The following is a 25029-nucleotide window of genomic DNA, read 5'->3' on the forward strand; positions in this document are numbered from 1 at the left end:
TGTAATAGGAGACGTGCTGATATTACGGTCCTTGAGCATTCCTCACCAGTGAGAAAACAGAGGGAAATGGTCTGAAAATTCAGTGCTTAAAATAACTATAAATTATACTGTAACTTCAGTCCTTTAAAAATGCTTATTTTACTGGAGGATGTTGAGCAAGGCTGTGTTTTTCTCCAAGGAAGAAATGCTGCAATTCGCCACAGTAAATCTGCATGCTGGCACTTAAGTACATGAATAACCATTATTTAGTCTATAAAATCCTTCTCTAATATTCAGTAAATTGTGTGTTGTTGAGTTCTTAAAAAGAAGTCTTGGAAAACAATTCAGATTATCTGATTTTATATTTTGCACAGTATCCTACAGTTCACCTTCTGTAACCTTCATTTATGTGCCCAATGGCTAACTGCATGTTCAATGCTGATCATGAATGTACACTGTATATAGTATTTTTGTATCTATACCAATTGAGAGTCTAATTTTCAGAGAGAAAAGAGCATGAAGAGTCACTTGAACATAAAAGAGCTGTAAGGACATAAAAAATGGGACAACACGGAAAATATCTCCTAAAGAGAAGCTTAGTTTTTCTTTAAACACTTTTATTTGAAACACAAAAAAACCCCAAAACATCAAATGAACCAGCAAGGTAATTGACACAAAAAATGAATGTCACCAGGTTGCAGGTCACAGACTTAATCAATGTTACTTAGACCAACTTAATGTTTTGAGTTCAAGCATTTATCCAACCCTGTGACAGCAGCATTAGCAGATACCAGTGAAAACATACTTAAAAGTTCATTTATTTCTTTAGTGCTTAGTGGCTAAAATCTTGCTGTTGAACTGCTCAAACTCCACAGATTTAGGAGATGCAAAGCATCCAATACTTTTATACAGAGCAAGAAACAGAAAGCAACATTGACTGTTTAACTCCACATTAAGGAAATGTGCAGATAACAAGGTGCAGCCACACAATGAGAGCACTAATAAAGTGAAAAAGCACTCTTTTCTTTAGCTCAGTACAGTATAATCAAAGAAGAGATATATGTCACCAAGCAGCACTTCTGATCATGCAGTCAAGCCCCTTTAAATGGCACAATGAGGTCAATCCTGCAGCCCCATGGAAAGCAGATGGCACAGGAATGACCCAGAGCCTGCTAGCGTTTGAACCTGCAGTGCCATGTTCAGAGTTCACTGGTGTCAAAGCACATCTGTCTTGTGCCCTGACATTAAACGAGCTCCATAAAAAACATCAAGCATGAAAGTGCTCAGCAGTCAGATGGGGCCTTTCCTGTGAATGAAGATAATCAGGAATATATTTGCCTGAAATCACTTCAAGCCTGGGGAGTTCATGGAAAAAGGCCAGACTTGACCAAAGCGTTTGTCAGAAAATGGTGCAGCACTCTGAGCATCTATCTCAATTCTATATTACACATTATAGAAAATTTTATCTAAAGGAAGAAGAGGGATAAAGCAAGGCAGAAAACATATTTCTTCCAAATTTCTGACTCTTCCTAATTTTTCACATCATAGTTTTGCAACTTTTCCTTTTGTATGATTACATGAACTGTATAAATTATATAAATATTTTAATAATTTACCACTGTAAAGAGATGGTCATGAACAATCATTTTGATTGGTATAGCATTTTTTCTTTATTTTCTGCTCTCCATGAGTCCCCAGAAGTTTCAGGAATACACATGGGAGGATGTTTGGGGGGGATTAAATTTTAACAAACTAAGCACCATGAAAAATTTTACGCATTTTTCAACTTCTAAGATCAGGGAGCGAGTTATGCCCATCTGATGAGAAATACACCATGTCCCTGAGAGGTTTCTCATTTACACCCCAAGAAGTGTTGAAAAAATATCTTTAATCTAAAAATACTTACAAAGACATTCAGAAAACTTGCTACTGTGTCCGGGCAATTTGCTGAAACTCATATATTTCAATAAATTATTCATCAGGATTTATTTTCCATAGCTAAGTATCATACATAAATTACTGATAAATGCTAGTGAAATCTGACAGCTTAAAACATCTGTCCTCCCATGCTTATACATCTTAATTTTCTTTCAGCTTGCCTTTATTTCTCAAAACTAACTATGCCAAACGGCTTAAGGATACAGTATATTTGATTGATGCCATACAAACCAGAGCTGTATGGCACACTGCTCACTCAGAAAGGATGCAAAACATCATTCCCAAGGCTGGAATAGTCTCAGTCAGAACACCAGCTTTTTATGCCTATGGCTAATGAATTTATCTTCTGAAATAAATGTATCTTTTGGACTTGGATCAATGCATGCCTTAATTAAAACCATGTTTCTGTATAAGCATCTAACAAGAACACATGAAGGCCCTATTTAAATTGGAAGAGAACAGCATAAACCAGTATGGCTTTTAAAACTAACTGCTTCCAGGTGCAGAGAGAGTGGAAGTTTAGTGCTGTTTCCAACTTGATGCTTGGATGCCTTTGTTCTTGAAAGTGTAAGGTTTCTCTCATTCTCAGTTTTATGACTGCAGGTTTCTATGTTGCATAACACCCTATAATGGAGCACCAAAGGGCTTAGTTTTATTGTTTTGTTTCACTTTATTGACTGCATGTTTTATTCAGCTAATATGTGCCAGGGAGGCAGGCAGTAACATCTCAATTACAGCAGCAGGGCTCTTCCTTCTCTGTAAATGACCAGCTTCAATCTGCACTTTATTATATTCACATGCAGGTGTTAAAAGGCCAGGAAGGAGGGGTGAGGGAAGACAGAGTTGAAACAGACCTTTTAAAGCATTACAACTGGAAAGGCTTTTTTCCCAGGTAACCCTCTAGAGCTAAACACATTCCAGCATATGATATTTATGCTGTGGCAAGCCACCAAGCTCCAGCAACTATTGCATAGCAATGGGTGTGAGAAAGTTCAAATCTAAATAAAAACTCCTCCAGAGTTTGATCAGAGCTGGATCTGGTATTTCACTTTACTCATTTCTACTATTGTGCATCCCTGTTGGAGAGCCAAAGAGGCTTTGGCAATGCAACAAGTATACAAGCAAGAAATTGGCACTCTCTGCAGCTTATTCAATGTCCTGAATATTAAAGCTTGTTCAACTAAGAAGGGGAATGCTGAACAGGATGACATTAGGAGTCTTCATAGTTCCTTTTGTAATGCCACTGGATTTTTTCATTCCCACAAGATTCCCACAAGGGCAAAGAGACAGACCAGCTTAACATTACAGACAGATAAAATCTTTTCCTCTTAATCAAAAGTATGCTGAGCTGGCAGGGCAATGGGTGGGAGGTTGGGTGAACAGAGGGGAGAGAATGAGAAAAAAGTAATCTGGAACTTAATTCATAATAGAGAAACAAGGCAATTCTTTGCAGGTGAAGCTGTAATTGAAGTCAGTCCAAAAAATCTCCTTTATTTTATCTGAAGAGCACCAATTCTAATAATGCAGCAGAAGCATCAATCAATTCAACACACGAGCCCAAGTCCTGCTAATGGACTTGATAGTTTAATGTCTATTTTTCTGGCCATTGATGAATAACCAGATAGCAACAACTATCACAAATCACCATCCCCAGAACCAGCAGACACTGAATCCTGAATTCTGTAAGGAACAGCCCTTTGCCTTGCCATAGGAAGTGCCTGTGAGCCAGGAATGGATTGCTCCTGTGAAGGCAGATACTATGGCATGCTGTAGCTTCAGACAAGGAAATAATCTTTGCAGTGTTTCCGAGATTATTAATAAATACTTTACTTTAGCTGAATTATTTGCAGTGCATAGTGAGCCTTCTGGAAAATGATGATAATTTCATCTTGCGTTTATAAAGAACCCAAATATTCAATATCTAGCTCAGTTAAAGGCACTGGAAACAGCTAGATGTATTCACAGTGATACTTCAGGCCAATTTGACAACAATAAGAGAGAATGATTTCTTTTTAGCCTGGGATAAAGGGTAGCTTATTGCACAGATCTTTCCCTGTCTTCAAAGGGCAAAAACCTGGCTCAGCTTTTTCACATTTCTCCCACATCCTGACTTTAGTATTAGAAGCAAAGCCATACAGCTCAGTCCAATGCCAGCATTAATCCCCTACACAAGGCACTTGAAGCCTGTTGCTCTACTCACTAACTACATCCAGTGAATTTCCTGGGTGGGGAAAGACTTTGCAGACCAAGCCTGTGAAGTGTGTGTGTTTCCTGCCCGGTGAGTGTGTTTCCTGCCAGGTGCTACCATCCGATGGTGACACCAGGTATCAACATTTGGGCTGACACCTTCCAGGAGCAGGGTATTCCCTGCTGTTTTCACCCTGGCTCACCAACCAGCCCAGGGTTGATCCCTAAGTCTGGCAGGAATCTAGATGGGAAAACTTCTGACTCCTAACAGCTCCAATTTGTTATGTCATACTGAGCTTGAGAAATTTTCCACCTTCCAACTCCTTCCTTTAGTTCATATCAGCTGCATGGACAAGTACCTGTGGTGGCAGCTCTGCCACGAAAAAACAACAACAGCTTTGGGTGTAGAATAAGCTTCCTGACCCCAGAAGGGACAATTAAAAATTGTTTTTAGCAGCAGACAGAAAGCAACCCCTTCCTTTAAGATGGGGATTCCTAAATCTATCAGAGAAAAGGGAAAGGGAGCAGGCTGCAGAATTCTGATAGAAGCTGGCTTGGTCCAGCAGCTGCTCTGGTGGTCCATGGGCAGAATGTGCAGCCAGGAGAGCTGCAGCAGCATTGGGACCCAGCATGGAGAGGATCTCATCTCCCAAGCCCTGTCCAGCAGCACAGATCATGTTATTCAGACTTTATTATTATTTGTGATTATTTATTGAGCATCATCAGCATGCCTGGGACTGTACAAGGGACAAATAGAATCCCTTCCCAAAAATGGAAACAATCAGGCTTTGTGTGGGAACCTTGAAATCCACCCAAACTAAAAGGCTTCAGTCTCCAGGCTGTTAATACAGCACATATCAGGAGCAATAAATTCACTTGGAAAAAGTTCCAGAAATCAGTGAAATTTTAGTCTCTGACAATTTGCAGTGAACCAGAAATCAAAGACCAGAAAGTGAACACACTTTACCTGCAATCCTCCAGATTCTTTTTTTGCCAAAATATATTAAAATACAGTTAATACCTTTGATATCCTGAGATGATTTCTTCCATGGCTTTTATGGCCACATAAAGATACTACCTTTGACAGCCAGGTTTGATGCTTTCCTGACATAAATCAGTGTCACACCACTAAAGCCAATGTAACTGCATAGAATGAAACCACAGAATGATATGGACCTCTACCTATAATTATTTTCTAAATGGGGAACAGGACAGGGAAACAAGGCTTAATGATGCAACACATTTATTTACTGCTGGAGGAAAAAAACTACCATTCTGACTGTACGTAGTACATATTAAATTATTGCTATTGAACTTCCATGTTAAATCCCCAGTAATCTGAGTTCTGCTCTGTGGTGAAAGCTGTATTGCAGCTCTGCTACTGATAACATCATAAATACAGCATTACAATAACTAATGCTGCCCTCCTATGACACACTGCAAATTAAGAACATTATTAACAAAACCTGAAGTGGATGCATATTCCAAGTCTTGCTAGATGAAAATGTATTTATCCCTGTTTTATTCCCTTGACTACATCACAGTAACACCATTTTGCCGCTCTGTACAACCATATTGTATACTTTTAATATTATACTAAATGAAAAATCTGTTACTGTCTTGTGAGGGTTGGCCCTGTCTGGACCCTGGGTGTCCCCTAAAGCCACTCTGTCACTCCCCTCCTCAGCTGCACAGGAGAGAGAAAATACAGCTAAAGGCTCCTGGGCTGAGACAAGGACAGGGAGATCACTCAGCAATTATCATCACGAGAAAAATGGACTCAGCTTGGGGAGAAATTAATTTAATTTATTATCAATCAAATCAGAGTAGTATAATGAGAAATAAAACTAAATCATAAAACCACCTTCCCCCACCCCTCCCTTCTCACAGAAGCCACTCCCATAGCCCCTCCACCACAAAGCCTTGCCACACAGACCCAGGACATCCACCCCTCACCTCTGTAAAACACAGAATTACCACTAAAGGATCCACATTCATTAAAATCCACCACCATTAAAATCCACATTCATCACACAATCTTCGCTTGCATTAACAAAAAATAATTTCCTAGACTAAAATCCAAATGATGTGATCAGAACACTGAATGAAAGTAGACAAGTGACACACAACTCATCCCTCCCTCCACCATAATTACAATGCCAACAATTCCCCGTGACCATTCTGCTCTTTGACATTGTTCAGTGGATGTTTTGCCCATTACCTCCTCCAAATATTGCCCTTATCTTCATCCATGAGCCTTTTGCTCTATTTTCTCTCCCCTGTTCAGCTGAGGAGGGGAGTGATGGAGCAGCTTTGGTGGGTATCTGCCATCTAGCCAGGGTCAGCCCACCACAGGAAATCTCTTAAATAGCCATGGTGTTCACTGTACAGGGTGTGATTCAGAAACACAAAACCTCTCTGTTAATGTTCCTCTCTAAATGGTGACTTCTTTCTGTGGGTTTCATGAAGCAAATCTACCTTGAGACACGAAGAGCTGCAGCCCATGTTCAGTGATCCTCTGGCTTCTGCTAGAAGAATCTCCTCAAGTCCATCTTCATGTCCAATTACATGGGAAAAAAAAAGTTCAAAGCCACAAACCCTGAGTCCTCATGCTACCAAAGCCCACTGGCAGCTGTAGTGTGAATGAATATTAAACCTGAATTTCTTTAAGAATCAGCAAGGCATGAAAGAGATACCAGGGGGAGAAGGGAATCTGTCATTCTGTCCACAACCAGCATCCTTTCCCTGCATGCAAGCATGATGTGGGGGATGTGGTGTGCAGGAACAACCCCACACGCTCATTTATACCACCCTGGGATTTAATTTCATTCTGTCAAATGGAGCAAAGAAAGGCCTTCCAAGCTACTGGCATTTGAACCTGAGAGGAAAGATCCCCTTCGGAGAAGCATCAACAGAAAGCTGCCGTTTCCCTCAGTTTGGACTCTCTTTTGTTTGTGCAAAGCACACTGGCAAACGTTGCTTTCCCCAGCCAACCACAAAACTCTCTGGCTTATTTGGTGAGATCCAGCAGAAGCTGGTTTTTTTGGGAGTTGCTGGAACTAAAGTATGCTGGACAATGATCTCTGCATAAAGATGTAAATACCTTCCCTGTGCAGTGCACACGAAATGCCCCTCAGGAGGGGATCTGTACAGGCAGGTTTTACATTCATCACTGTTTTCTGTCTTGAGAGGGAAGCTACAGCACAGCTCTGGGGTGAAATGAGTGTGTTCAGCTTCTGAGCTGTTTGGGTTTTGGGGTGTTTTAATGGACCATTGGAGTAACTCGTTGTGCTGGGAGGTGAGTAACTATCTGGAAGGGAAGGTACCAGCCAGTCAGTCCAGGGACTCACTGACCCTCCTGGGTAAGCTGGTCACAGTGCCAGGTCATCCCAGTGACCAGTTCTGGAGCAGAAACGTGGTACAGCTGGCTCTAAGCCTTCCCTTGGCCCAGGAAAAAGAATTCTAGGCTGAGATGAGGTTTTCCTCTCTTTCCAGAGAGGTGTTTTCTCCACCTTACAGGCACAGGCTGGTACCTGGAGCACCTGTTGCCTGACAGAAATGCACACACAGAGCCATCAGTTCCCCTTTCACAATGAGTTGCACACACTCTTTAGGAGTTGGAAAAACAGCAGTGTAGCAAAGACCACTCAAATGCATCATGTGAATATCTGGGGCTGTGAGCTAAATAAAATCTCTTTACTACCACAAAGCAGAGCTTATAACATCATGTTCAAAGTGTTTCTCCAGGAACACTTGGGGTGAATTCCTGGTCCCACCAAAGACAGTGGGAGTTTTGCCCTTCGCTTCGGTGGGATGTATTTTACCTTTTGTGTTTAATTTCCTGTTGTTAGGGAAAGGAATAAATTACAGTCTGCTAAATCCAGGCACAGTAATAATCAACAAGTCCCTTTTTAAAAAAAATAAATGCTACCATAAGAGCCCTTTATACCTAGCTGAAGTCTTAGAGAGTCCTTTTTAAGCATTCTGAAAGTTATTTTCTGACACTTTTGTATTCCTGGATGGTTTCACTGCATTTGCATCAAACCAACTGGATCAACAAGAAAAAACAAACAGGGAAAAGTCGTTAATGGACAAAAGACGAGATTTAAAAACCTTTCACAACCATCCACTTAAAAGACTGCACTGTTTAGCTAGCTTGTCCAAATTTACAGTGTAGCAAGAGCAATAATCTCTGTCAGTGCTGGTTACAGCCCCTGCCAAGCTGAAAGCAATGTTCCCACTTACTTCTGTATGCAGATCAGATCCTGGAAAAGAGAAGTTGTATGCCAGAATCAGAACAGTTGGACAAATGAACATACTCTGAGATGGAGATATCCTTTCTGAGTTAAATTATTTTGCCATGAACAGGACATCTAAAGCTTGCATTGAGATTACTCGTCTGTGTTTTAAAGTAGATTAGAGTGTGTTGGGAAGCAAATGATGCAGCAAATGATGCAGCACACTGCATAATTTAAGCCAAAAGTTCAAAATTCCATTTGCTGTTGGTGCAAGCTACACACACTATCTTCAGTCATGTGTCTGAACACATTCCTGGTGAGCTTAAGCACAGTGAAGTTAATTGAATCAGCCTATGGAATCCCTTCCACACCACTGCAACATGAAGTTGCCCCTTCTATTTTAGCAGCCTTTTAAGTAATTTTCATCAAGATACTCTGATTTCTCACCTCCTCCTCTGGACTACCTGTAAGGATTCCACTGTTCTGGTTCACCACAGTATCTTTACCTTCATTTAGACATCTTCATTTTATCATTGACCTTTATAGCATTAAAAAACGCTTCTGTTCTATTGTCATTGTATTATGGAACATGTGTGTGCTGATGCAGCATTCACATATTTAATACACAAAAATACAAGTAACAAAGTATTGATCTCATGCATTCTTCCCAGGTTGCCTCTCCACTGTCTCTTCTCAAGAGTGTCACCATCCAAGCAGCAGTTATGTAGAACTGCCAGAGGTTTTCTTGCCACCCAGCCCTTGAACATTCCTGCTGCTGCTTATGGCTTTCTCCAGGCAACTTGAGAGCCAGTTTTCCAGAGTCTACAGATTTTATTGGTGAAAGCAACATATGCCATCAGCTAGAGAGAGGCTTGGAACGTGGCACTCCCTCATCAGTCAGAACTGCTGCTTAGGAGAATCATTCAACATGTTATTCATGTTTAGCACATCAGTTCATTGAGCTGGCACTCTCATCCCACTTACAAAGGTAAATGAAGGCTGGAAGGAGCTTGTGAAACTGGAGTTAATGAAAACGATGCAGCTGGCTCCAAACTGTAATTCTGGCTCTGAGGTGCAAGGTCTTGGCACCATCTGCTCCTTCCAGAGCTAATATTAATGAAGAACTCATCACACCCCTGTGGAGCGAGGGAGTGCTAGCTCACAGATCCCGATGGATGCACGCAGCTTCCAGCCGAATTCTAGCCTGCTGATGGGTAGTCCTGCCAGTTTTCTGTGATATGGAAATGTGAGCAGCAGCATCTGTGTGGGTTCAGGCTGGCAGGCCTGGGCTACAGCCCCTCTGACCAGGGCACCTGGGGAGGAGCAGCTCTGGATGCTTTGGGCACTGCAGGCTCAGAGAGATGGAGCTCCAGGCCATGGAGAGCTGCCTGGGCACACAGCCTGTGCAAGGTACTGCATCTCCAGGATTTCCAGAGGCTGAAAACCTTCAAAAATCACCAAAGTCCTCAAATTCCAAACTGAATTTTCAGGTGAAAAAAGAAGGTCCAGGAAGCTGAGGTGGATAGTAGTCCTTTATTGACTATAAAGCAACACATCCATTTAATACTAGGTTTCAGAGTCAAAAATCTCCAAGTGTGTACAATCTTTTTTCTGCCCCACAGCCCTTTGGTTCTACCCAAATGATGTCTCGTGGCCCCATTAGCCAACACATACCCATCATCCTGCCCTTATTTAAGAGATACAAGACCCAGAAAGACACAAGGGTCTGCTGAACATGAAATAATCCTTCTGACCCTCCAAACACCCAGATGCACTGCACTAGCATTAGTACATGGAGAGAAACATGGTTTGTAGTAACATCCAAAAATATGGAGGCAAATAATTCCTAGAATCCAGGGTTTCCCACCCATACTTTTTTTCCACTTAAAAACTTTAAAGAATGTATCGTATTCTGCATGCCACTGAAACAAACAGCATTTTACTATTTTGCTCAAAAAAAATATTTGCATGCTTGGTGTATTTTGAAACTCTGTGTAACCAGACTGCCCAGCTATTTGCTCAGTTGCACAAGAGATGTCATGCTGCTAAACCCTCCAGAGTTATCTTGCCCCCACCCTATTGCTCAGAAGAGACTTCCAAAATAAAATAAATCATTGATCCAGTGTCAGGAAAACTGCCTTCTCAGTGTAATCCAGTCCCAGAGTATTCTCTGTAGGACTGTTTCCTACAGATAGTAGGGGTAGCCCTGAGGCATTTTATGGATCCATACACTTTAAATTTTATACAGAGCCTTTTGCACTGACATCCCCCTTATCAAAGATATAAGATCCCATGCCCACTGGAATTCCCAACAGACTGACAGCAACAAAATTGTATGAAAAAATTAGATTCCCATACTGCAGAAATTTTAAGATATATGCACTTGATGCTTAAATTGCCCAATTTAAAAATACACACTTTGCACAAGAAAACTGCCCAGTAAGAACATTAAAGTTGCAAAGTGAAGTACTCAGAATTTCAGAGATGCAAGAATTAGGATTTCTTGGCATATAGGTTATCCACTTTCTGCATATCCCTTCAATAAGGTATAACCCCTGGAGAGCTGACTTCAGCTCAGTCCAGTCTGTGGCTGAAATTGGTTCTGGTTTTAGCTGCTAAATATACCAAAGCTGTCCCTATGCCACACGTGCAAACTGTAAGTTAAGGAAATGCCCACAGTTTAGCCAAATGTTCATAGATTAGAATTGGCAAGAAAAATATCCCTGAGTGAAGAGCCAGACAATCCTTCCCCACCAGATTTCAGATCCTTGCTCCAAAGCATTGAGATATTTTACCTTTTCAAAGTCCACCCCATCATTTTGCCAATGTATTGTTCTCTATGTCTATACTCAGGCATCAGTTTGGATTAAATCTTCCTAAAGAGTTTAGGGAGTTACTTAGCACAGCAAATTCCCTCCAAATTTTGCTCAAAAGGGTTCAAGTCTGGCAAAGCACATGCCAATCAAACCAGGGGCTTGTTACACAATTTTCACAGTAAGAGACACCAGCAGCTCCGCCTGTAATATTTTTGCCACTTACAATTAATAGTCTGGAAAAAGACATCTTGAGAAAGTAAAATAAGTGGCACAAAGACGAGGAGGGTTTCCAAGCAACTGCTTCATTTTCATTTTAAGCCCATGCTGCAGAAGTGTTAGCAGCAACTTAAGGGGCTAGTCTCATCCCCAGCCTGCAGGAGAGTGAGGAAACTAGGTTAGAAACAGCAACTTCTTGCATATAACCTCAGATTAACATACAACAGGAGGGATCAAAAGGAACAGGATTTTAAATCATTGTGCCCACAGTTAATTTCTAGATGCAGCACATCCCACAGTCAGCAAATGTATTTGTACGGCCAAGTTCCATTCCCACTGATTTTTGCAAATCCTCTGCTCCCTAGATCTTAAAATAATAGGGAAGAGAACTCTAAAGAAAAAGCAAGCATAAGTGTTGCCTTTTCTTAGCCAGCAGCTCCTGAAGAGCTCCTTTCCAGCCCTGTTCCCTCTGGTGCTGCCTCAGCATGCCAACCTCCCACTGCCCAAGCCTCACTTGCTCAGTCACCACTCACTGCTTCCTGACCTTTTTGCTAAACTGCACCTTGGAGTTAGCAGGAGCCCAGTGCCATATTTCAAAATCAGGCACCTAAACAAATCCTCTGATTTTTCAGCAGCTGCTGTGCATTGTCAGCAAAACAAGAGGACTTGCAGGCGCCCTGAATGCCCTGGAAATCAGGCCACTTTCAGCAGTGCTCCTGCTCTCAGCTTTTTCAGTTTTTCCTCCACCCAGTGGCCACTAACAGAAACAAATCACCTAATAAAATACACTGTACTGCCACTCTGTTTACTGAAATACTCTATTAACATGGCAGTAGTCTATTGCTTTCTGGACTGCTGCTTACAGAACATCACTGTGTACTTCTGTTATGGCATCAAGGAGAGGATTAGATTATGGAAAACATTGTTATGACATGCAGATGACAGAAAGATAGAAAACTGCACTGTTTTGAGGGATGGACACAGGACCAGATGAAAATATTATATCCCCACGAAGTCTAGAAATATAGATAGGGTCAAAAATAGAAGTTGATAATAGCCATTGACAGAGGTGAGAAAAAGGTCAAAACAGATTCAAAACTGTTGCCATGATCTAAGGCACAGAAATCTAATTCATATAAATCAACCAGCTGATGAAATCTCCTGACCAGTTTCCTGCTGGTGCTGCAAAAACACAGATTTCTTGACAGCTGTCTGCCCCACCGGAGCAGATGTGATGAGCTGCAGATCTGGGCTTCAGAACAGAGCTCCTGCAGGACACACAGGAGGGAGGAGCCCTCTTTGGTCTGGCTACAGACTGCCATCAAACCCTTTGGTAATTATAGTTTAATTTTGGATTTAATATTCAGCCAGAGAATTGAAAAATGCTGTCCTGCTGTAGATGATGAGAGCAGGTTACCTGAGCCAGCTGGCAAAAAAGTGAAGTTACATTTGTGTCTCATTACTAATAGCCACTGAATTGACTCTGTAATTGAACCTTTAAGGGTATTTGCAAGACATATTCCATACAGTATACTAAAAAACAGTTTTGCTAGACATTAGTAGGGCTGCATCGAAATACAAACACATATATGCAGATTTACCTGCATGTTTACAAATATTGACACCCCCACACTTACCTGCTGGACAAACATCTCCAGGAGGATTCAGGGCTAGAAAAGGAGCTACCAGGTCATATAATTTACAGCTTAAGACAAAAAATACCTTTCACATTCTACAAAGTACACTACACTATCGCTTACTGATTGTAAAGTACAATTCTATTTCTTTTAAAATTGATTCAAGGTTTGTTCTGCATCTCTTTGAGTGTGTCACCAGTGCAGGGCCACTGCTGCTAGTGAGCTGCACTTTGCACACCAGGTGCTTGCTTTTCACACTCAGCCCCTTCTTCCACCTTCTGACCCAAGGGGATGTTTCAGCTGGACACTCCAACACACCACACAAGTGCCCACTTTGCTCAGCACCATGAGCAGCCCATTCCCACAGCTTGCAGCACTGCTCACTGCTGCCAGGACCTTTGAAGGTCCCATTTGCTCAAGGCTCTCTTGTTGGAAACCCCACTGCTACAGAGCATGAAGAGTAAATAAGGGCTGGAAATACAATAGCACAGATGAAACCTCTCTCTGCTTGAAAGAATGATTGAGACTTGCCAGAGTGTTTGCCCAGCACTGCCCATAAAGATTTAAAGTTGTTTGCTATTTCCCTCTCACCTTGAGCCTGTGGTTTATGGGATGGTAGGCAGGGTGGGGGCAGCCCAGTATCTCAGTGGTCCTCAGAGTGCTTTAAGGCAACACCATAAAAGGGATCAGGGACAGAGCTCTTAGCCATGACCCCTCTCTGCAAACAAAGCAGGAATTACTGAGCTACAGTGTCATTCACAGTATTTTCCCCTTCAAAGCACCTCTGCAAGAGCCACCCCACTTGGGCAGCAGCAGCAGCTGTGTCCCCCAACCCAGGGAGCAGAGCCATGGGCTCACACAGCTCCCTGGCTGACCTGGCACTGCCCCACCACCCCCCAGGGCTGCAGACCTGCCACAGAGCTCCCTGAATTATGGTGATTGAGCAATTTTCAGTATTTCTCTGGCTGACAGCAGCAGTGGTGCTCTGGCTGCCAGCTCTTGGCTAGACAAAGCAGATTTAGTGTCCCCCATCTGGTAGTTGAACTCTGTGTGCAATCTGCAGGCAGCCACAGCCAACACTCCAACTGGGACCTCGTGGTGCCCTGGCAGTGCTGGTACCAGGTAGGGCAATACAGAAGGGCTGTGGCAAACCTGTCTCTCTGGGAAGCCACTCTGCACCTGCAAGGAGCAGCAGTGGTGGCAGAAATATAACCCTAAAATATAGCTAGCCAGGATTGCAAAAAAAGGAGTTTTAATAGCTATGCAGATTAGAAAAACCACAGATCTGGCAGTACTTCTGGGACTTGTTTACACTTAATAGTAAATGCTGGTTACTAGCAATATCTTGTTTAAAATACAAGGCTATTTAAAAGGCAGCTATTGATAGTTGCCTGCGCTAAGATGAAGGCATTATTGCCAGAATTTTGCATTTAAATAAGCCATCATGCCCGATAAAAATCACAGCTATTGCCTCTAGGCTGTTGCTTTGAATCTGGCTCAAATCAGTAATGACCAGCAGCAGTCACTCTGCCAGGATGCTCAGTGACCTGAGTGCCCTGAGCTCACAGGTACAGCCTCTCTGGGGCTTGAACATCTTGCCACAGGGCTGATGTCCATCTCCACAGCTGTCCTCACACCAGCCATGTCATTCCACCATCAGGACACACACCTGTCAGCCTGATGTCACCTTCACCCCACATGCTTGAGCCTGAAATGACCTGAAAGTAGTTTGTTCATGGTGAAACTGGTGTTTCATCACAGAGAAAAAAGTCCCACTTCTTCCTCCCACGGGTCAGTTGGTTCTATTCATCCTCTTCTCCTGTATTTTGTCCATTCTGTGCCCAAGCTGGGCAGTGCTGGAGATCCACACTGGCACCAACAACTCTAACCTGCCCATGCCCTGCCAGTTGGGTCTCTCCAGGACCAACCTTCACTCACTCCTTACAGTTAAGGACTAGATACTATCCTGAAACTGAAGTGAATTAACCTAAATTTGGACCACAACCCTTTCTCCAACAAAACTGTTTCAAAACACTGAATCTGAAGTACCTCAGAAAGCTGCCTCCCTGTTCCCACACTTTGCCCCAGTGTTTTGCTCTAGGACTGCATTTTGTTTTCAATCTGTACAACAAATTGTGAATCCCTACAACTCTGGCCAAGAAAAATAACTGTAGCAGGGCTCTTCCCTAATCTTCCAAAGGCAGCCTGAACCCCACAGATGTTTCTGCCCCTGAATTGCAATTCTGGCTTCCTCTGGCTCAGTGCATGGTGCAGCTTTCCCAGCTTACCTTCTCAGGGCAGTGAGATGTGCAGGTTCCCAACACAAGGGAGCTTCCTACCAGCTGCTTCTCATTCATTATTGCTTCATTCAGGCCTTCTCAGAGAGCATGTGCAACCTGCAGGTACTAGTCAAGAGCAGCAGATCTCATTTCATTCCTAAGTCAGATTTTCCAGTTAATTTCAATTAATTCATGATTTTTCCCAAACTCATCACATATTCTAATTGGATACCCTATCAGATCAACACAGTACAGGTATAGCTATACAGGGATGTGCTGTCCTCCCTGGTCAGAGCAGGGGTGAGCACAGCCAAGGTCAGGCAGCACAGGAAGACAGGGCTGAGGGCTTACACACCCTGCAGCAGCCCCTGGAATCCTCTGACTGACCCTACAGTGAAATCCTCTTACATTTGCAAGGTTTCCTTCAGAGTCAATCATAGCCTGAAGTTTAAGCACATCCACAGAAGCAAACCTTAGCAGCTGGGGCATCCCAGTGACTGGATTCTCACCATCCAGGAGCTCAGTTCCATGCCCAAGCACTTGCTGTCATCTGCTTAACTCTTCCCCTCACTCAGTTTAAAGCAGTTTAAATTCTTACAACATTTACACACACGTGCACATACACTGCAAAGCACAACATTTTATTTTCTGTTCTTCTAGCTGAGACCAACTCTTCCTTTACTTGCAAGGAGGCACATTTTGGAGACCAAGGTCTGCCAGGCAGCTGGGCTGTGCTCTGGCTGTGCCAGCACTCTGGGACTGAGCTGTCATTAGCACAGCCAGAGCACCAGGCACTGCAAATCCATCACGGCACTGAATTCTCTGTGAGGGACCAGCAGCTCAGGCTGCAGTGCAGCAAACCCACCAGACAGGCAGCCAGAGAAGGAGGCAGCACTAAGTCTTCCACCTCTTCTTATCCCTAATTAGCTGGGGGATGGTGGCTGCCCTGCCTCTACCGGAGCCCTTCAGGCTTTAAATAGAAGCTGTCTGCCTGCCATGGCTGCATAGTTTTAGGCCAGCAATAATTGCAGGTATGGAAAATATCCCAAGGAAAATCTGTGAGAGATTCATAATAACAGAAAAAAAAAATTAAAACCAAAATGGCAAGTGTTCCAGTGTTCTACGGTAAGCACTTGTTCCTTAATGTGAAACAATCAAACATTTAAAATATGCAGGGACACACACACACAATTTGTATGTATAAACATACATTATTTAGATCAGCTGAATTCTCAAGAGCTGAAAATAGCCCATGAATTATTCTGTAATTTATACTTCCCCCATCTGAGAATACGCTTCCACCAAAAGATTTTTCTTTTTCAATTAAAATTCATTATGTTAGCATCCCAACCAGGCAGCCAAAAGAACACCGAGGGACTGCCAGGTATGACCCATGGGCTTTGTGTGTCAGTCTGCTCCCAGACATCATTTTCTCCCTGAGTCCCTCAAGGCAGGAGCAGAAAGCAGGCTCTGAGCCAGCTGAGCAGCTCTGCTCTCACACATCTCCCAGGCAGCACCTTTTCAGGAGACACCTGCAGACTGAGGCCAGCAGAGCCTCCTGTGCACACCCTGGCTGACCCAAAATCAGGGAGTACCTGGGGTCGACTGCTCCTCACTGCTGTGACACTTGGGGACAACAAATGGCTTTTATTTCTCCACCACTCAGAACTGATTTCAAATGTAAAGTTCCTGCTGCACACACAGAGCCACCTTTCCTTAGCTGAATGGTTTCCTTTGCAGCATGACTGCCCAGGAATGGATCCTGCACAGCACCAGGGGAAGCCAAAAACACATGTATTTGTACTGGCGGCTGTGGGTTTTCTGCTCATTTCACTTTTGCTCTTAATCTAGAGCTTCTGGAGACTCCTCTTGATAATTATTTTTTAAAAATAATTAGTTTTTCCTCTTATCTATGATGTATAAAAAAACTTGTGACGATACTAAAAAAATTACAGAGGAGGGAAAATATTTTTATATTAAAAAAAGTTAATAATTTGTCTATCCTAGAAAAACCCAAAACCCAAACCTATGAAAACTCATGCAATTATAACTGCAAAAGAAGATGAAAGAGGAAATGTCAAGCCAGGCTGGTCCAGGTCCAATATCCTGCTTGCTGCACCAACACCTGTTGAATCCAAATGCTTAGAAGAAATTTCTTCTAAAAATTAAATGCCTCTGACTCGCTGAGCCATGCTTCACTTTCCTGTCCTTGAAATCCCCAAAGAGTTGTCTAGAGAAAAAGGGGGGAGGGGAAAAGCAACAGCAGACTTAGTGTTATTTTTAAATATAACCAAAAAATCTGCAAGTAGAAAGCTGGGAATATTCAAAGCTTCCCAGACCTTTGTACAACATTTTAAAACCCAAAGGGAAAAAACAAAACAAATAGAAGTGGTAGGAGCCAATTTTAAAGTTTCCTTAACAGGTTGCCTTTGAGATGAAGTCACAGATTTCCTCCACATAATATGGTCTGAAAACACATTATGATGATATTGATGGTTTCTTTTCAAAACCAGCAGTGTCAGAAACTAAATTGGGGCTGTCCTTCCCCAAAATACTGTTGAAGCTCCCAGTTCAAAGCCTTGCAGTTCAGACTCCCAACAAGGACAAGGATCCAAGCTGTGAATGACAAACCCACCAATTAGAAGCACCCCTAGAAATTATTTATCTATTTATATCTTTACTCTTTGTGAGATTAGACATGGAATCATCTTCAAAAGAGAGGTAGGGCAGAATCCTCCCCCCTGAAAAATAAAAAGAAAGAAAGCACTTTAGCTCACAGCCTGAACATCTCCCTTTTATTTGTGTTCTGCTGCTCCCTGGGATGGCCAGCAATGCCCAGCTGATCACATCTGATCTGGATAAAACACCATCTTTACCTGACACTGTTTTCTCTCAGGGGAGCTCTCTAAATTAATTCCACAGGCTCAGAGCTTTGGCAGTTCTTTTTTGATCTTCTCTGCTGCTTCTCAAAGCTTTCAGGGGTGCTTAAACCCAGTCAGAGCAGCCCAGAATGAATGGCAACCCTTTGATAGCTCTGTCCCTCTTGCTGTGGGCACTGAGTTCCCCTTACACAACAACCACGGGGAAATCAGGGCACCACAGTCAAAATTAGGAGCATTGCAAATTGGTGGTTTTTTTCCCCATTTCTCCCCTATCCATCTCTGGAAGGCTTCATGAGCCTGTGTGTCACTAAGCCAACTCTTCACAGCCTTTTGCAGGAGCAGAAGTACAGAACTGCAGGGCAAACACCACGAAGGTGTGAGACAGAGCTCTGGCTGCCAAAACACCACCCAGCACACCACACGTCCCCATTTGGGGCAGGAGAGGTGGCAGCACCAATCCCATGCTGAAGGAGCTGGAGCAGAGCTCTTCCCTGTGCCAGGGTGGCTTTGCTGTTCACAGCACTGATGTAGAAAGCATGCATTAAAAAAAAAACCCAAACCATGAACAACTTTGCCGTTGTTGTGTCCACACACTTTATCTCTCTGGAAAAAAAAAAAAAACTTTTAAATTTTCAGGAAAACATTTTATACATAGAAATTAGCCTATAGCCAGATTTCAGATATTCAAAATAAAAATAGCAGTTTCGTCCAGATACTCCTGGCCACATCACAAAATATTTCTCAGGGAATCAGACCCATCTCCTGTGGGAAAGGCATGAAATAGATTTTCCTGTCCTCACTTGGTTCAGGATTGGGTTTTTTCTCATTTCAGACCCCCTTGAGGATTCATTAGCTTGCGGGTGGGAAGCACACAGTGCTTAAAAGCAAAGCATTTTCCTGCTAGGGCTAATAGCCAGCATTTCCAAACTTGGGCTAGCCAGATCACAGTGGGTGATTGCAGAAAATCCATGACATGCTAGATCTGGAGCTGAAGAAGTTCAGTTTAGCTGAATTTCACACCATGTCAGAGTCCTATTTGCAGCTTAGAAAATGAATTTAATAAAGCTTTTCTGCTGTAACATGGAGTGTCAGCTAGCAGATTCTCTGACACCTGCTGCTCTTTGAATCTGATACCATATTGCAGCATAATGTGGTCTAAAATTAGACTTCACACAACACACCAGGTTTCAATCTTTCAGAAAATAATTCTGTTCAGCACCTTTCATTCCCTAGCAGGGCTTTGGGACACATGTCCTTTCTTTCCTGCCCCCTCCTGGATTAGCACTTGGAATTTTTTAGCAGAGGTTTGAATCATTCGTAAAAAGGAAAATAAAAACAAACCAAAACTGCAATAGTTTCATTTTCACTTGATTGCAAACTATACCATGAAGAAATATACTTGCCAACTTATACAGTTGCTTCCTACCTGCACCCCCACAGACCAGAGATAGCATAAAGCTGGAAGGCTTTCAACTTTGGGTGCAGAGAATTATTGTCTGGGAAGGAAAAATATTCCAAGCTTAAATGACAGACGGGTGTTTGAATATCTATTTCGAGACTGAGAAGCAACTACAGGAAGAAGCCAATGACAGCTCCACAGGATAATGCAATTTTTCTGTATAAATTTCACTCATTACCAAAGAAAAGAATTAACCTGATCTATTTCTTTCTCTAATCAAGATACATTTTGGTATCTCCTTGTGTAATTGTATTTAAATGCAATTAAGTGGTAGTTCATTCCTTTTATAGAGAACTGACTGCAATTAATGCTACTATTTATTCTAAATAATAATTAGATTTTTTGAAGTGTGCCTAGCCTTTAAATGCTAAGTTGGCTCCAAAACCTAGAGCTCAGCTAAAATCACATAGGAAGTTTCATTCACAAGACAAATACCTGTCTTGTCTTTCCCAGCTACCTGCAAAGTCTTTAAGACAGCGTGGAGCTCCTGTACACAGCATGAATAACATTTCACTGCCAAGAAATCTAGCACTGATTGGTCTGCTCCAACACAGACAATCAGTATTTTCAAAAGAATTTATAAGAGGCATAATTAAAAAAAGAAAAAGGCATTAAAAAAATTGCAGGTGTAGAGCTTAAAATGTATGGAATTTACTGTGGCAGAAAGGATACCACCAAGAAATGGCTCTGAGATATCCAACAGGATTGGTAACCTTGTTCTCATCCTGGGAATTACAATCGTTCTACTTTCTGTATGAAAATCAAATTGTTTCCCAAGTTAGAATGCAGCATCCTGTGTCAGCTTGCAAATGAGCTGGAGTGAGAAAGTAAACAGATCACAAACACTAAACTTTACAAATATAAATAGCATGCAGATTGAAGCAAATAACTTGTCCAGAGGAAAAAAAAAAATCTAACTTCCCCCATTTTAACTGAATGTCCAGAATATTGTTTTGTACAGGACACCACCAGTAAGAGTAAAACTGAATCTGATTCACTGCCTTGGCCAATTCATAAAACCTTCCTTCAGCAAATGTGTTTAAGGCAGTGAATGTCCTTCCCTGGCAGCAGCAGGAGGAAGGAGAGCAGGGGAGAGGAGCTCTGCAGTCAGAGCCTGCTGGCAGCAGCCATGGGGACAGCATGGGGACAGCATGGGGACATGTGCCCTTCCCTCCTGTGTCCCACAGCAGGGTCACTGGCTGACAAACCCTAACCAAAGGCTTCAAATCAAAGTACACTGTTCCAATTACAATCTCCTCACCCCTCTCACTGAAATATATTTCCATCAGATATTGCTGTTTCCATTCAAAACGTGGGTGAAGACTGAAGTTTTGTTCAGCACCAGTTTATGGTGTAATGCCTGCAAAATACTAACCTCTTCCCAAAAATTACATGGGGCTGAGCAGGAGACAAAGAGAAAGGAGAACATAAAGCATCTATACATCTCATTTTGTTTAAACTAGCTTCACATCCTCTTCAAAATGCAATCTACATAGTGAAACAAAGGAACCATCCTAATGGGTACATTGCAATAACAGCTCCTCCCATCAATCTCCATTTACACCCATCCATATGGAGAAAAAAACTGATAATCTCAACAGAGAGAAGCTCCTCTAAGCATTCCTGGAGTACTCCCAGGCTATTCAGCCCATCAAATTTACATCTATGAACATACTCATACCATTTGAGAGATAATATTCATTAGGCTCATCAAAACTATTCAGTCTCATTTCTATGTTGGAGGTACAGATGCTTATTTATAGCTCAATTAAACTTTAAAAAAAAAATAAATCCAACAACTTTAAATTGCTATGACCTGCCTGTCTCAGAGGTATTCTGCAAATACTGAGAATGTTGGTGCCAAAGCCTTTCAGAAATAGCAATAATCCAGAATCTGTGTGTTTGGTAGCCTGGGCTGTAGCCAAGCCAGTCAGTGCTCCTTCCTACCCTGCATGACCTCTTGTTCCCCTGATGTAACTCTCTGTAAACCAAAGGTACAATTAACCAGGCACGTAGGTGGCTTGTGAGAGTTCATTAATAAAAACTCACATTTGCAGAATAATGAACATTTTCAGTACCCTTGTAAATCTTCAGATTCATATAAATGAGGCTATTTTAAAATTTGAAACTCCACACATGAAAATTCTAAGATAAGATGGTCTAAGAAAGGCATGTGGAGCATCTTGCCATTAGAGTCACTTTTGGGGCCTGGAGAAGGGAGCCTGGCTACACTAATCCCTGAGGTTTGGGCAGAAGTTTGCTAGTGCTGGTTTATGGCCATCCAAAGCTGATGAGAGGCTTAGAGATAAATTATTTATCTTTTATTTTAATGTTATTTAATGAAAACCAGCTATTACATGCTGCTTGATAATGGTGCTAGTTTGCATTTTAATTTGTTTTAATAATTTTGAGCACTATGATTAAGAGAGAAGGAAATGAAGAGGGTAGATCAGGACAGGCACAATCTCATCATCCATACCCTTAACTGATCCCAGGCTGAAATTGTGCACACAAGCACCAAGTGTGCACTCCCCAGAGCAGTAAGAAAGATCTCACTGCCTTGAGGCACCAAATATTTCCACTCACCTCTCTCTCCCAGCCTGTAGCTCAGGGTGGTTCCCTGGGACACACAGTGGTGTGAAGGAGTAGCTGGGTGATGGAGGACACAGCCGCCTGCAGCCAACGCAAACCCTGCACAGCATTCCTGCAGAAACACACAGCAGAGACAGAATACGTGGGGGTGGTGAGGAGAGGAAATTGTGAAAGCTATTCAGAGGAATTGCCAGAGCAGAATATTTTTATATCCCTCTCAACTTTGAAACAAGTGATATATTGCTTCATGTGTGTTCGATGTTCCCAGACCCAGGAGGACCTGAAAGCCAGCCCTGAGCGAGTGAAATCTGCCTGGAGCTTAAGGCAGCAGGAGTGGATTCTTGCCCAGGAAATGCACCAGGATGTCTTCAAAGCAAGACCACAGCCTCCAGAACAGGCAGGACAGGCTTCATCCACACAGACTCCTTCAGCTGTGGCAAAGAGGGAGCCGGAGGTGCTCCCCCAGAGGGACTCATGGGGTTAAATTGGCCACTTTCCTGTGTTTGATAGATCTTGACAAATCATGACATGCACATGGCCTCAGAGAACTCTCTCCAGCATATGAAACAAGAATTCACCTACCTGAAAGCAATCACATGCAAATCCCAACCCCAGTTCAGCCCTGTCTGACCCATTTCCTGCTTAAATATTCTGGCTGGATTCACAGGCAATGGGCAAACTCCAGTTTAACTCCCATGCAGACAGTTTGGATGAACACTGTTCTGCCACCTGAGTAGGAGATGAGAAGGGCTCCTGGTAATTCCAGGTGATAAAAGCACACAGGTTGGAGAAGCTGGGCACAGAAAAGAGCTTTAACTGCAGACTCTGTGCTATACACACAGACAGTAAATGGACCCTCAGGGGATTAGAGCATCATAAGAAAGCTTTTAAGTTTTCGGTTTTGATGGACATGGCATTCTGTACCTGTTGGCAATCCAGGACTAACGTAAAGGAAATCTTGTTTCAGAAACTGGATGAAGTTATGGTTATTGAAAGAAACAGAGATTGTGCCACAGGAGCTCTGTACCAGTACAACAGAGTGGGATAAAGCTGCAATTGGCTTTCTGAGGAAATATTTCAGCTGTTACCATTGCTGCTAACTCAGCTTGCAACCAGTTCCTATAACATAAGGATGCCTTAAGTCAGTATTAACTTTCTTGTCTGCTTGGGAGTACACCAGGTTACAGTCAGGTCCATGGTAGAGTGAGAAAGCACTGGCATTGCAAAGCTCTTCAGAGCAAAACTGAGCATTTCAGACTCTGCATTCCAAGTCAGAATGAGCCACCAGTTCACCTTCTTTGTACAAAAATCGAGGGGTAGCTGAAGGACTGCAGTAAAACTGCAGAAAAGGACTGCAGTAAACCTGAGGAAAGCCTTGGTGGTTTGCAATCGCTCTGCCCATCACAGGTCTCCGTGGGTTGCCCAGCCTGAGGCATGCTCTGGGAATGCAGCCTGTCCAACACACTCCCAGGAGGGCTCTGACCACATGCCAAGGCTCCCTCCAGGAGAGAGGGCTGTGTATCCAGCATTAGAGCAATGGGAAAACCTGAACAAGCCATGCACTGCTTTTCCAAGGAGATCTCCTGCCGAACTGCAGCATATGTAGCCTTAGATTTGCCCATTCCATCAAATATGAGGAAGAACAATGGGAGTCCAAAGCTTCCATCCACCCAGAGGTATGATGGATGACAGACAATAGATCTGTGACATACCAAATATTTTCTTACTGGATCCACAGCAAGTTTCCCCTCACTCGCTGTTGCTAGGTAGTTAATCAAGATGTAATCTAAAAAAAGTTAAATGATTCTATAGCTCATAGTTATTGGCTAAAGCATGTTTTCAGCAACCTGGCTATTTGCCTGGTCCATGATTTTTTTTTTTTTTCCCTGAGATTCAGTCTATCAGGCTGTAATGAAGCCAAGATTTAGAAGAGATGTCCTCCCGTTTCAGCAGAGGAGGAGGAACTCAGTTCCCTGCTCCCCCTTGCCGTAACTCCCAATTACCTCCACTTGCAGAAGGTTGATCCAGATGGTGAACACAAGACTGCAGGCAAGCATGCCTTGAACGAGTTCTCAGTGTGGAAGGGTGGAATAAGCCATATGTTTTCACAAATTAGGGGTGACTCTCCAACGCCTGAATGATAAAGCAGATCCAAGAGTAAGTTATGCATGATCCTCCCCGATGAGTGAAGAGAAATGTTTTATTCAGTGCCTCATGCTGTGAGCTATATTTATACCAAATGTATCTTTGTACATTTTAAAATATTATCTATTAGGGGATACTGCAACTGCAACACGGGACTGTGTGCAGCACCATTTGAAACCCAACAGCTCCAGGAGGGCTATCAGTGCCCTTGACACCATCCAGCTGGGAAGTTACTTGTCCAGGTGACTCAGGCTAAAGACCTTAAAATCCAGCCAGCAAACTGCCTTGAAGGAAGCCTTTTTTTTTCCTCTCTGTGCACAAGCTACAAAGCCTATGAAATCATCTGACCAGAGGAATACACAACCAGCACCTGGTTTTCTTTGTTATGGTAACTAGCCAATAGACAGTGCTTGAGACTTTTCTTTTTTTTAATCCCCACCTTCTGGATTCCTTGGATTATGCTAGTACCTTTCTTTTTCTTAAAACCTCTCTGAAAGAGAAAACTACACATCCAACTACAATTAACATTCTTCTAATCTCAGAATCCTTGCAGGGGATTTACAAGCCCCCAGTGCCAGGGAAGGCTGCTCAGGCAGAGCAGGAGAAGGGAGGTAGCCCTTTGATTGCCCCAGAGCCCCTGGGAGAGAACCCAGAGGGAGCA

At 42.7% G+C, this 25029-nt stretch overlaps 1 long non-coding RNA gene across 1 annotated transcript; it reads right to left on the bottom strand.

Moving 5' to 3' along the window:
* Positions 1–17217: 17217 nt before the first annotated feature.
* LOC146432677 (uncharacterized) lies at positions 17218–24358 on the bottom strand. Its single transcript, XR_014854185.1, has 3 exons — positions 24227–24358; positions 22218–22335; positions 17218–18031 (listed from the first exon to the last, which is right to left on the bottom strand). It is a non-coding gene; the product is annotated as an uncharacterized LOC146432677 (long non-coding RNA).
* Between the last annotated feature and the right edge of the window lie 671 nt (positions 24359–25029).

This window comes from Lichenostomus cassidix, chromosome 10, assembly GCF_008360975.1.
Source record: "Lichenostomus cassidix isolate B80296 chromosome 10, HeHo_3.0, whole genome shotgun sequence".
In the NCBI taxonomy this organism is placed as follows: domain Eukaryota; kingdom Metazoa; phylum Chordata; class Aves; order Passeriformes; family Meliphagidae; genus Lichenostomus; species Lichenostomus cassidix.